Here is a 13979-nt window from a genome sequence, read left to right on the forward strand (position 1 = left end):
AGCACACAACACTCTAAACAACAAACATTCATTGTTATATTTATATATTTTTTATTTAAAAAAATGTTTGATATTAGATATATACACTGAACAAAAATATATAAACAACATGCAACCATTTCAAGGATTTGATGCAGTTACAGTTCATAAGGATATCAGTCCATTGAAATAAATTAATTTGGCCCTAATGTATGGATTTCAAGTCTCAAGTTTTGAGGGACGTGCGACTGGCTGCTGACTGCAGGAAAGTCTACCAGTTTGTGCAGAAACTCTTTGGTTGTGTAAACCCCCAGTGTCCTCAGCTGTCTGGGGGGCCGGTCTCACACGATCCCACAGGTGGAGAAGCTGCATGTGGAGTCCTGGGCCGGCCTGGTACACATGGTCTGCGTGGATGTGGTGCCAACTTCTCTAAAACGACGCTGGAGGTGGCTTAGTGAAATGTGAAGTGAAATTTCATTCCCTGGCCACAGCTCTGGTGGACATTCCTACGAATGGGGCAAAAGCAACAAATCTCACAAGAAAAGGCTCTCTATTGTCCTTGCTGAGTCTGTGCCCAAGGACACATAGCATGACACAATTAGCGCTGCTCATCCATTTGAATGTAACAAAAAATGTACAAAAACAAACTACATAAAAATTAGAAAAGTGAGTTTCTTTTTTCAAGTCATGCCAAGTAAAACACCCGCAAGACAATTCAAGTCACAAGTCAGTGATTCAGCTTTTTCCAAGTCAAGTCCTAAGTCTCATAAACTCTGTCAAGAGTTAACTCAAGTCGCAAGTCACTTGACTCAAGTCTACACCAAGTCTACACCTCTGACTTACACTATACAAGAGACTCACATTGCCACACCAGCAACAGCACAAGAAACACATACAAGTTGCATAAACACGATTTATGAGTTTGTAAGCCCTAAATCATGTAATAACATTTAACAAAACGGCCGATGATCAAAAATGAATTTACTATACTGCTGATTTTTTTGGCCTTGTTTCCAACAACATAAATGAAAAAATATAACTTGGAAGTATGTTAGTGTAACAGATTAGATTAGGATATATCTTCATTTCTTAACATACTGTAGCGATCCTGGCGGGTGTCTGTGTGAATGTGTCAGTAGGGCAGCCCAAACGTGGGGGAGGGATGTAAAAGTGTGTATGCAGGGTGGGTGAGTCAGTTCGGGGAATCTGTCTGTCTGTCTGTCATACTCATCATATAAGAAAAAAAGAACAAAAACTTGAAAATGATCGGGAACAAAAACTTCAACTACTATGCCTACTTAACTGTATTCTTGCACTTTGTATTGCGCTTATATGTTGTAAGTCGCCCTGGAAAAGGGCATCTGCCAATAAATAATAATAATAATAAAAATAATAAATAATATTAATATTAATAGTAATATACTACAAGACCCATATGCTAAAAATCCCACAGAAACAATTCAAAACGAATAAAGAGAAACAAAATTCAAACTCGATTATATTTTACATTAAAAAACACAGCTCTTGATACAAGGACTCATAACAGAATTCATAACTTTGAATTTAATGATAAATCTGGAAAATATCTGCCAAACCAACTCAAGTAAAATCATGAAAAATCATGCATTCCAGTTATCAAGGACTCAGAGGGAAATATCATACAAACTCCACATGACATTAGTAAATTATTAGTAAATTATTAGATTATTAGTAAAGCTCTAGCCACACGATTAGAATCTGTAACTCCGCTGCTTATCCACCCCGACCAAACCGGCATCACCACAGGTCAATCAGGTGACCTTATTTTGGCAAATATATACACAAATCCATATACCTTCCTAACTGAGAAATGTAGGCTTGTGGTAAAGGACTGAAGGAGACAGCTTTGACGTTCTGTGTTTACGACAGGCCAGTGCTCACCAAAGACACAGATAACATGTCCATGCTGGAGCCCCCCCACTGACACACGGGCTGCCATGCCCATCTCCACAGACACCAGCACCACATTGCAGCTCAAGATTTATTGTGTGCAACTCAGACATTCAAGGCACTATATATATGCCATAGACCAGGGCAACACACCCAGATACAAACTACAGGCTGCTAACAGAAGTGGTACACGCTTCTCCCTCAGCTTGATAACAATCAATAAAAGGAAACTTAAAACTAACTTAATGACACTTAAGTAATTCTACCTCAGAAGCAAAATGTCCTAATAGAAATAGCATTGGCTAAAACAACCAGTGGGCCATTTCTATTTCACATACAATGCAACATTAGCATTTGGTGAGAGACGTATTCACACATCCTAACTGATCCTGCACTGACATGGGCATCAGACCCCCCGAGAGAAGACTCTGAGTTAATGTCACCGAGAGAGAGCACCTGGCTGGTTAGGTATCAGCTGTAAGGTTCTGCTTTGAGGGACTAGAAAATGTAATTGATAGAACTAAAACTAGACAATATAGAGAGTTAGAAACTCTAGGTAACATTTGAACCATTTCTCACATTCCTCAAAGCCATCACACTCCCAACACACATAACAGGACTTTATTCTGCAATTATTATTTCTTTTGATATTTGATACTAGATAAAAACAAAAACTCCAGTTTAAAGTCCTGGGCCAATCGAAAGTACTTACTAATAAAACAATAACTGTATTGATAAATTAAAATAATTTGTCCATTGCAACATTTTGGCTGTATCTTATCAGATCAACATCCTTTCATTAGACCATTTACAGTACACATTCCTCAAACAACATGCGTCGCCTGTTCAATTTAATGAATATAACAAAACAAAATGAATTAAAGACAATAATTGATGCAGAAAAAGCTTTTGACAGAGTGAACTGGACATTTCTATTGGCAACACTGAAAACATTTGTGTTTGGAGAATCCTTCATTCACTGGATAAGACACTTTACACCTCACCAATGGCGTCGGTCATTACGAGTGGAATAACATCACAAAGCTTCGCATTGCATAGGGGACCCAGACAGCAATATTTCTTGAACCACTAGCTGCTGCAATAAGACAAAATGACAACATGACTAACCCTAACTCTCAGTACAAATCACCACATATATTATTGTACGATTGTCAATACAAGAAGTTATTCAAGTCATACACACATTCTCTGACATATCTGACTATTCTACCCCAAATGAACGATCTCTTCACTATGGTCCCAGTACAACCTACAACCAATTGCTTCCAAAATGTAGATAATTACTGAATTTCACAGGAAGAATAAAAAACCTCGGATTAAGTTATCCACACTACACAAAAGTAAGCTACAAGGAGGTCTGGATGCACCACATTTGTATCATTACTACCTGGCTAACCAACTACAATATATTACAAAATAACTATACTCCAATAAACAGATCAATCCGTGGATAGAAACTGAGCAGTTTTTATGCAAAGAAATTTCAATTAACGACTTACCTTTCATAAGCTCAACTGTTAAACGTCAAAAGTGCTTTAAGAGCACTGCAATCTCCAAAACACTGACAGCTTGGTGGACAATTAACAAAATCACTCTCTCTACCATGACACCCTGCAAATTCTCCCCAATATGGTCTGATCCTGACATCCTGATTAATAAAACACCAACAGTCTTCAGCATTTGGAAAAGGAAAGGTATCACACGTTCACATCATATATTTGAAAATAATAACCTCCTCGCACTCAATGATTTGGAACAGAAGTTTGTTATCGGTGAAGAACAATATTTCCAATTAAAAAAATCAAAAATGAATATAATCAATAACAATCTACAACCCCCCCTTTCATGGAAACAATCGACAAATTAACCCTTTCCAAGAAACCATTTTCAAAATTATACAATCTCTTATCCAAAAATGACTCATCAATATCCCTTCCACTTGGCGACTGGGAAAAAGATTTAGCAATCCACACTGATACCAGCTTCTGGACACAAATCTGCAAGAATATATTCCCAATGAGTAATAGCACCCTCACACTACTGATACAATACAAAGTCCTTCACAGAGTGCACATTACCCAGCACAAAATGTTTACAATGGGCTTCACAGTGTTCACACTGTACGCTGTACAATTACTGTCATGCCTTTTGGCTCTGTCCACCGACTCAACACTGCTGGCAAAAAGTGATGAACAAAACATCCTCTCTTCTGGGCTGCAGCCCCCCGCTCTCTCCATCCACATGTCTACTCGGAGACCTAACCACACTCAACCTCCCTGAACAAAACCCCACTCAAGCTCTCATAGCGTTGACTATTGCCAAGAAGACTACACTCCTGAGCTGGGAAAGCGGACACAAACTTAGCATCACACAACGGCTAAACCTGCTCACAGATTATACTACATGGGACAAAAACATCACACCAACAATAACCAGGAAAATACATTGAATGAAACTGGGGCACAATTTCTCAATTCTTTCCATTCCATTGTAACTAATGCTGCATGCACACACACACGCACGACCCCAGTCTGTTAAAAACGTATTTATTTATTTGTGTGTTTGTGATTAATTATTATTATGCTTGCACATGAGTGATACATCCCAACTGGTTTCCTATATGCGCACAATTTTATGTTTATATCTGAGTTTGTCGAGGTGTCATCGTCCCGTCTCTGTCTGTCTGTCTAATTGTCCAACTGTTGATTTCACCGTTTGTTTACTCTGTCGGTTGTTTGTCTGGCTGTCTGGCTCCTGGCCACGGACGATATTGGATGGGTAGGGAAGGGTAGTAGGGGAGGGTGGGGTGAAAAATAAAAATAAAACAAAAAAAAATTGTATTTAAAAATGCCCTCGAAAGTGTAACTTATTTAATATGTATGTTAAACGTATTGCAATACAAATCACAGCCAAAACACTATGTGGGATTTGAAATATCATGTAGTTTCACTTTTATCCAACATTGTGTGAGATGCATTTTTCACTCATTTTCTTTAGATTGTTCTGTGATCTGAGCTTGCTTGTCATTTCGAGACAGTTTTTGTTTGCTGATATCCAGTCAACATCTTTGTATTTACTGTTTTTATGTATTTAAATTGCTATTGAGAAATTTGAAAAGAGATTTAATTAACTTTTCAGTACAAATCCGCCTCTATGCCATAGTATACAGTAATCTTCAGTCATGACTCAAATAAACAAGAATAAAAACCATGGACACTCAAATGCATCACAGCTTTCAAAAACCCTTTCTATTGGTTATGAGGGTTTTAGTAAAACTCTCGTTTATTGGTTGATGAGCCCTGCGTTTCTCAGTGGGTGGTTGTTTCACCGGCGCTCAGCAGTGTAGTGAGCACTGCGCATGAGAGTCACGCTGGAGTCGGAGCTTCCAGCGAAAACTAAAGCAGCATAACTATTAAAAAAGAATGGTAAATAATTATAATAACGACTGTTCCCCAAGAATAATTGTTCCCCAAGAATAATTATAATAACGACGCTCCCCAAGAATATGTGCACAGCTGTCAGCAGCCTGCTCTGGGAATAACAGGACTCTGCCAATTCAGCAAAGGGATGGGGGCAGCACAGTCTTCAACTAAACTTGAGTATCCCAAATAAAGTGCAACAACTAAGTTGCTCTACTGTGTTGCACTCTATTATGGCTCACATGAACTTCAGTGAACCCCCACCACCCTCACACACTTGGTTGTAGCCAGGATATGATGTCATAGAGTCTTTGCAGATAGAGCATTCTGATTGGCCAGCCCAGAGCTCCGAGACTCAATTACCACTGAGACATGGCACAATGCGTCCATGACGACAAGCCAGTATAAAAGCAGCCCAGCGCCAGGTGAACTCAAGTTGCAGCTGAGAGAGACACATCGAGACGATGGACCGTGTCGAGACCACCCCCAGCATCAGGAGTTTCTTTGCACGGTTTCAACCGAAAGAGCAGACGCCTGAAGGCCTGAACCGGGTCAAGACCACCCCCAGCATCAGGAGTTTCTTTGCACAGTTTCAACCGAAAGTGCAGACGCCTGAAAGCCTGGACCGCGTCGAGACCACCCCCAGCATCAGGAGTTCTGTTGCACGGTTTCAACCGAAGGTGCAGACGCCTGAAAGCCTGGACCGCGTCGAGACCACCCCCAGCATCAGGAGTTTCTTTGCACGGTTTCAACCGAAAGAGCAGACGCCTGAAAGCCTGGACCGCGTCGAGACCACCCCCAGCATCAGGAGTTCTGTTGCACGGTTTCAACCGAAAGAGCAGACGCCTGAAGGCCTGAACCGGGTCAAGACCACCCCCAGCATCAGGAGTTTCTTTGCACAGTTTCAACCGAAAGTGCAGACGCCTGAAAGCCTGGACCGCGTCGAGACCACCCCCAGCATCAGGAGTTCTGTTGCACGGTTTCAACCGAAGGTGCAGACGCCTGAAAGCCTGGACCGCGTCGAGACCACCCCCAGCATCAGGTGTTTCTTTGCACGGTTTCAACCGAAAGAGCAGACGCCTGAAAGCCTGGACCGCGTCGAGACCACCCCCAGCATCAGGAGTTCTGTTGCACGGTTTCAACCGAAAGTGCAGACGCCTGAAGGCCTGGGCCGCGTCGAGACCACCCCCAGCATCAGGAGTTCTGTTGCACGGTTTCAACCGAAAGAGCAGACGCCTGAAGGCCTGAACCGGGTCAAGACCACCCCCAGCATCAGGAGTTTCTTTGCACAGTTTCAACCGAAAGTGCAGACGCCTGAAAGCCTGGACCGCGTCGAGACCACCCCCAGCATCAGGAGTTCTGTTGCACGGTTTCAACCGAAAGAGCAGACGCCTGAAGGCCTGGGCCGCGTCGAGACCACCCCCAGCATCAGGAGTTCTGTTGCACGGTTTCAACCGAAGGTGCAGACACCTGAAGGGTTCGACCGGGTCAAGACCAGCCCCAGAATCAGGAGTTTTTTTGCACAGTTTCAACCGAAGGTGCAGACGCCTGAAGGGTTGGACAGGGTCAAGACCACCCCCAGAATCAGCTGTTTCTTCGCGCAGTTTCAACCCAAAGTGCGCTGCTGACTTCGCTCGGGAACAACGGAGCCCCTCACGCCGGAGAGATGTGCTGCCACACACCGAGGCTCGGGCCGGGCCTGGACTCACTGCGCCGCTTGCTCTGGCTTCGCAGGAAAAAGCCAACCCAGCGAGCAGCCTGCCATCACACATGCCTGTGTAATAAACACGTTCAACTGACCAGTTTGACCAGTCTTTGTGTAGAAACACAAACCGAGCTGAGCTTCGGACAGGACCTGCTGACCACAGGGTGCCGCCAGGGGACGCTGGTTAGCGGCGAGCCGAGAGAGAGCCGGCCGATTTAGGCCTCCGGTCGGTCGGCTGGCGCTCCTGGCTGCGCGGCGCTGCTGTCCGCACTGCGGCCCTGAGAGCAGCAGCTTTACTGGCCTGTCCTGCGCTCTGCTGATCACACACGTGTACACAGTCACTCACTGATCTCTCGGACTCAAAGCCCGGCCGAGTGTCCGAGCGGCTCGTTACTCACCAGCGTGTCCAGCGCTGCTCCAGAAAGCGCCTCTGTGCGGGGCAGAGCAGCGGCCGCAGCCCGGTGGACAATGTCCAGCTCTTCACAGAGAGATCTCCTCGGAAAAGCACTGGCAGACAAAGCGACGGAGTCTCCGCTGTCACAGCACGTCGTTATCGCTCGTCTTTATTGTCAAAATCACACAAAATGGCTGACAGCCACGAGTGTTCCTGTGCGCGGCTGCGCAGTTGCTCCTTTGCGCTGTGACGCCATGGGGGAAACGTGGGGGTAAAGGATATGAAACGGGGCAAAAGGAAGAAACGGGGGGTTATTTCCCTGATTGTAAACTGCGCTCAGTGCTGTCAATAAGAGCTCACTTCACCAGCACCCCCAACCATTCCCGGGGGGCTGAGTTACTGAGCCGAGCCCCCCACGACCACTTGTACAACAATTAGCAGCGGTGGGGCTGACGGGGTGGGGGGGTTGTTTCATTTTCTTCCTAAATGATGAAGTGACTCATCAGATTGCAGGGGGGCTGAGCCCTGGAGCCCCCGCGTAGTCAGACCCCCATTATAAACCACAGTATAAGTCAGTTACTTAACCACAACAAATAAACACAACTTTACTGTATCACTACAGTAGGTGCTATTTGCAGAATCTGTCTCTTGAGTCACCAAATAATTCTGCCACTATATCTATATTGAATAGTAATCACCATAAATTAAAAATCATACATTTATAGGGCGAATAGACATTTAATTACTACAACTATATATTAAATATTAATTACTACAATATATACGTATTTACAAGTCTTCACTAGTATTAAAGGAGTGTATAGGCCGACACAAATCATAATGCTTATCACAATATCAGCCTGCATGGTGGAGTCCATGTTAATTCCTCTGTCCAGTGAAAACTCACCCAAATAATAATCACTATTTATCACTAGTTATTTTTATCGATAGCATCCTTCCAATCAATCCACAAGATCCGTGTGGGATTTAAATATGAGAGCTGTTGGATTGTGTGTTTTCTTCCCCCCTCACTATACTTTTTCAAATGTCTAAACAAGTGAACTAATTATATTCAGGGTTTGCTTTTCTTCATAAATGTTACTGGTTCATATTTTTCTCAGCAAGTGGCTGCATTAAAAAAAGGAAATAAATCAGTCTTCTACTTTCAACATCAAATAAAACAGGATAAATGCACACACTTCAAAATACAATATATGTGCAATCCACCTTTGACTTTAAGCATCATGACTTCATGACCTTTCATGCTGCATGTCAATTTGCATTCATACTTAAATGCACACCTCCTCAAGATGACATAAAAAGACTATTAAATGCACCTGGTCAGCAGAAAAGACTGTGACACTTCCTGGGACAGAAGCAGTCATCGGTAAGACAGCCTTTTATTGCAGTTACATTCGTTAAAATGTGCAGTATTGTATCAAGTTCATATTTAAGGCCCATATACATTAGTACGGCAATACTGTACATGCAATTCCTCTCTAATAAGGGTACTGTGAAAATGGGGGGAAAGTTTGGAAATGGGGGAAATTGGCTCCCCAGTGGGGGGAATTTCGGAGCAGCATCTGGCAACCCTGGTTGAGTGGGAGTTTAATGAAGAGAAAGATCTGTGAGTTTGGGAGAGAATCTGAAGGAAGAGGTGGAAAGGAAGTACCCTGTGTTACAGATGAATATTACAAAGGCAAGGTCACTACAATATGTTAAAATATTGCCAATGCATCGCAATAACTCTTGCCAATGACTTCATTAACATACACAGGAAAACTGAACATGTCGTTAACAATCAAAACTTATAAATATGATGAAGCAGCAGCAGCGCAAACAGCAGCTCGTCAGCTGAGACTGTTACTGAGTCTGCGCACCAAGCGGCCGCTTGCGTCCCAGCCTGAGCTGCGCACTGAAATACACGCATGCGCATCACAAGCCCCTGCCGACATGTTTTACAGCTTCTCTCCTGTCAGACATCGTCTCACTGTCATTGCAAATCATTGAAACATCGTTACAACATGGCTGACAATGAACAGCGCAGTGTCACGACTGCAAATATCACTTTGTCATGAGTTCCTCATGTTGTCATTTTCTTCAGTGTGCTTAACTGTGCAAATGTTCATTTTGAAGCATCTGTTTAACACAAGTTCACACATTTCTCACCTCTGCTCGTTCTTCCATGGGGAATATATATATATATATATATATATATATATATATATATATATATATATATATATATATATATATATATATATATATATATATATCTGTACAAATAAGCGTTATTTCTTGCATAGTGCATACATGTCATTTACTGTCAAGGTAACTTATCATTTTATATTTCAAGGTATTTACGTTCACTGTTTACAGTTTATTTTACGTAATCAGTTATGTAAAAAGAAACGTTATTTCTTGTATAATACATTAACGCAATTTTCTGTTAAACTTTAGCTAATTTACCATTTTATACTTGAAGGTATTTTAATTTCTACCGCTTAATATACAGATTATTAGACATTTCTTACAGTGTAGAATCGAATAAAAAATAAAAAGGAAAACTCCATGTTTATTTTTGTATACCACTGAAAAAAAAGAAATGAAAACAATTAATTTAATATGAAACAAACAACTACAAACAATGTTATTTAAAACAAAACCTGAATTAATAATAATTAAAATATCACGTAAGAAATCTGCATGACATGAGCTTTTGCAATATGAAACACTGGTAACACTTATTAAAGACAGGGATCACACTGAGTATAATACAAAGCAGCATTACTGTTGTACACTTTGTGAAATAAAAATAGTACCAACATTATGAACATAAACTAAGCATGGAAATGAAGCAAAGTGACTGATTTGTCAGAAATGATTAATAAAATAAACACACACAAACCTCGCTGTTGGTCTGAGCAAGTCAAAAGTCAAAATATCTATAACCAATGGATTTTGACAAGGTTAGCAACATATTCATTTTGATGCTCTTAAAAAACAGTTCAGATTCCTCCTTGGTCCAGAGTAGGGGTCATGGCCAGCCACAGACACAGTCAAGGCACAGATTCTGAAAAACTTGAAAAGTATATTTAAGTTCTTTGCGATATAGCTCAGATTGAGAGCATAGATTATTCCCATCAGTAAAGCACAGCACCTTGGGATATCCTTTCCCTACAGGATTTTCGTTCCCTCCACCACGATGGCTGTTGTATTGTGGTTGGATCCGGGGGTGGACCATTCACCGATGATAGGAATTTTCATCACTTGCCTTTCAAGGCTGGCCTCAAACTCTTCGGTGTCCTTGTAAAGCAAATTGAAACATAGGTTAGTGTGTTAGTGATAATGAATTGGATGATTACTGCTGACTTTTTAGACTGTCACCCTTACTGAATTCAGATGATCAATGGAGCTATTGTTTATTTTATATTACCCCTTACACACACACATGCACCCAATTGAGCCAAATAGGATGCATCAATAAGCATGAGAAAAAAATATGGTATCATAAAACATGATAATTGTAAGATAACACATGCCTGTTTTTCTTTTATCACGCAACTTAAACAGTATGCTCTAGGACCAAATTGGCCTGCTTTGTCAAAATAGATTTCTAACAGGGTTTTCAATTGCTCAACGTGAGGTTCACTGTGAAAAGCCGAGATTATAGTTTGCATTAAAGGAAAATTTGCCAAGATCTAAAAACATCAGTATACCAAGTTTGGTCAAGAAACTAATTTGGAACAGAAAACTAAGGAAAACAGTGTTTACGCTTGATGAATGCTTGAAGACACAGAGCCAGTTCTCGAAGGACTATACCCTCAAACAAATCGTGCAACACATCTGGTGCGTAACCTGACAAAACACAGACGTACTTCAGATTCTCTGTAAGTGCACACTTCCTCTTGACTCCACAGACATGTGTCAAAGCAGGATTCTCCTGTACAGTCTTGACATGCATTTCATGCTGTTCTTTAGTTCTGAGTGGAAATGCCCCTGTTCTCACTTCTTCCACCTGAAACTCGGACTGCTCACCCAGACAAAATCTGCAAACATAAGAACTGGAGATGTTTTCAACAAATCCTCCCAAAGAATGGGCCCCAAGATTATCTGCCACAACACTAAACACTGTTCCTTTGACTCTTCTGCCTAATGCTGGGACATATAGGCCCTCCTCTTCCAAGCTCATAAGATCCTTTAGCAGTGGCTCCAGTACAGTACTGTAACCAAACCTTTTCATATCGTCAGCCTTGCAGAGAATTGCTAAGAAGATGGAGGTCAGTGAAGATCTGAGCACTGCAGGAACATCAGCTAACACCCAGTACACAGCAGTGACTTTGTGTTTTTTCCTTGATGTGCCCAGAGAATTGCATATCTCAAAGTCATCAACATAGAGAATGATAGCAATGGTAGGATCTTCTCCAGAAAACAACTCATTTGTTTTATAATAAATGCCATCAGAAAATGCCCTGCACTGAGTTTCATCATTACTCTGAGCTTCTCCATGCAAGATCAAATCCCGGATCTCTTTCCGGGTCACAGCCTGAAGCAATGACTTCAGAATAGGAACATACTGGAAGCTTCTGTCTTCCTCCCTACTGAGCACATACTCCACTATTCCACCACAGCAAACTGCTCCTTAAAATATGCCCTTCTCTTGTAGGCAGAAGAAAGTGGACTGCCACTACTCAGGGTGGAGGTAAAGGGGTTGGCATCACAAAGCTCTGTCACCATGTCTGACACAGACTCAATCTCACAATTGTGCTTCCTCAAACAGGACTGTAAAATGTCTTGATGATGGGACCTGACGCCCAATGGGAGATAAAGTGTAACTTTGCGACAACTTCATCAATACACCTGTTAGATACATTAAATGTGTTCTCCAGTTTTAGAAACAACAATGCCAACTTTTGTTCAATGTGGTTTGGTAGCTCTCTCACATCATCATCTCAACCATTATCAGTAATAGATAGTTCATCATGAACATCCACATCACTGCAATCATCTGTATTTGAAGAACATACATACCTCTTTAGCAGGTCTTCTTTAAAGTCTTGCAGTGAGTGAGGAGTGTGCTTTCGGCATCTGTGGGAGGCAAATGTTCCATAAATATTAGCGCTGAAATTGCAGTTCTTAAAAACACAGATGACAGTCTCGTGTTTTTTCAAATGTCGACCAAGGTGTTCCAAAAACTCTCTTTCTGTGGAGATTGTGCTGGTGCTACAACATCGGCAAGTGAAAGAGACACTTTCTGCAGATCTGACTCTTTCCTGAGTTTCCTGAGAGTGATTTCTTGATAGATGTGATCTAAGGCTACCCCATGTTTTGAAGGAACAAAAACAATCGTGGTGAAGACATGGCAGACGTTCCCCACCATGACCATGGTGTAACCTGTAATGTTTTAGCAACTCTGTTTTTGTAGAGGTTTCAAATTTACACAATTTGCACACCCAGCCCATTTTTAAAAAATATGGGCCAACTTAACAAAACACTAATCGGCCTAGATTGACAGTATCTATGCATCAACTGTTGATGCAACGTCTTAATGTCAAGTAGATGCACGTACGCCTGGGTGATACTGTCAGAATCACATTAACAATATTTTACATATCTTGACGTGTTATGAAAAAAATTATACAGCCTTTAAGACCAGGAACAATACTTACTTTAAGTTGTATCAGAATAGTAACCAAAATACAAAATCATTTACAATACAAATGTCATATCTAACATCTCTTTCTGCAGGTTTTATATAGACATAAAATAAAGTGAGCAAGACAGACAAAATATAAGCACTCTACGTCTACCACTGTAATCCCTCTCACAGAAATATCCACAGTTTTGGTCAAACAGCAATTTGCCTACAGTGGAACTACACGGCCATCTATGTGAATGAACAAAAGATTTTTAAAATTGTTAAATAAAAATTAAATTTTAAAAAATAATACTCACCTTGAAATGTCCTTTATATCAAGCTTCTTCAGCCTACATGTCCGCTAACACACAGTCTTACTGTCTGAATTTGTCCATTAAGTGGGTATGGGAGGGAACTTGAAATCCTGAAGTCAAGGTGAAGAAAAATTAAGTTATCAAGCCAATTTTATTAAATTACTACAACTTGAATTTTATTGTAAACCCATTAACAATGAAATTTGAGTTGAAATTACATGCAAAATTAAGTTTATGTAATTACCAACATTATTATTTGAACACAACTTTGCAACTTAGAAGGTTTATCTAAATCAATAAATTTGATGTTTTATCTTGCAGTCATGCAATTAATTAAGTGGTGGTAACAGGTCCCCTGAATTACTTTTTAGAGTGTAGGTGAAGTGAAATGTACCTTGAGAACTCTTAAATTATTAATCTTTAGGGACTAATTTTCACTATATTCTACTGTCAGGCTTTCAAGGAAAAATGTTTCTAGAAGTGCTAATTTTAGATCTATGTACAAAGAGAATTTCAGCAGTTTATGTTGAAAGCTTCAGTTATGTGGCATCTGAAAGCCATAGGACTTCATTGCAGGAAA

Source organism: Amia ocellicauda, chromosome 18 (assembly GCF_036373705.1).
Source record: "Amia ocellicauda isolate fAmiCal2 chromosome 18, fAmiCal2.hap1, whole genome shotgun sequence".
In the NCBI taxonomy this organism is placed as follows: Eukaryota; Metazoa; Chordata; class Actinopteri; order Amiiformes; family Amiidae; genus Amia; species Amia ocellicauda.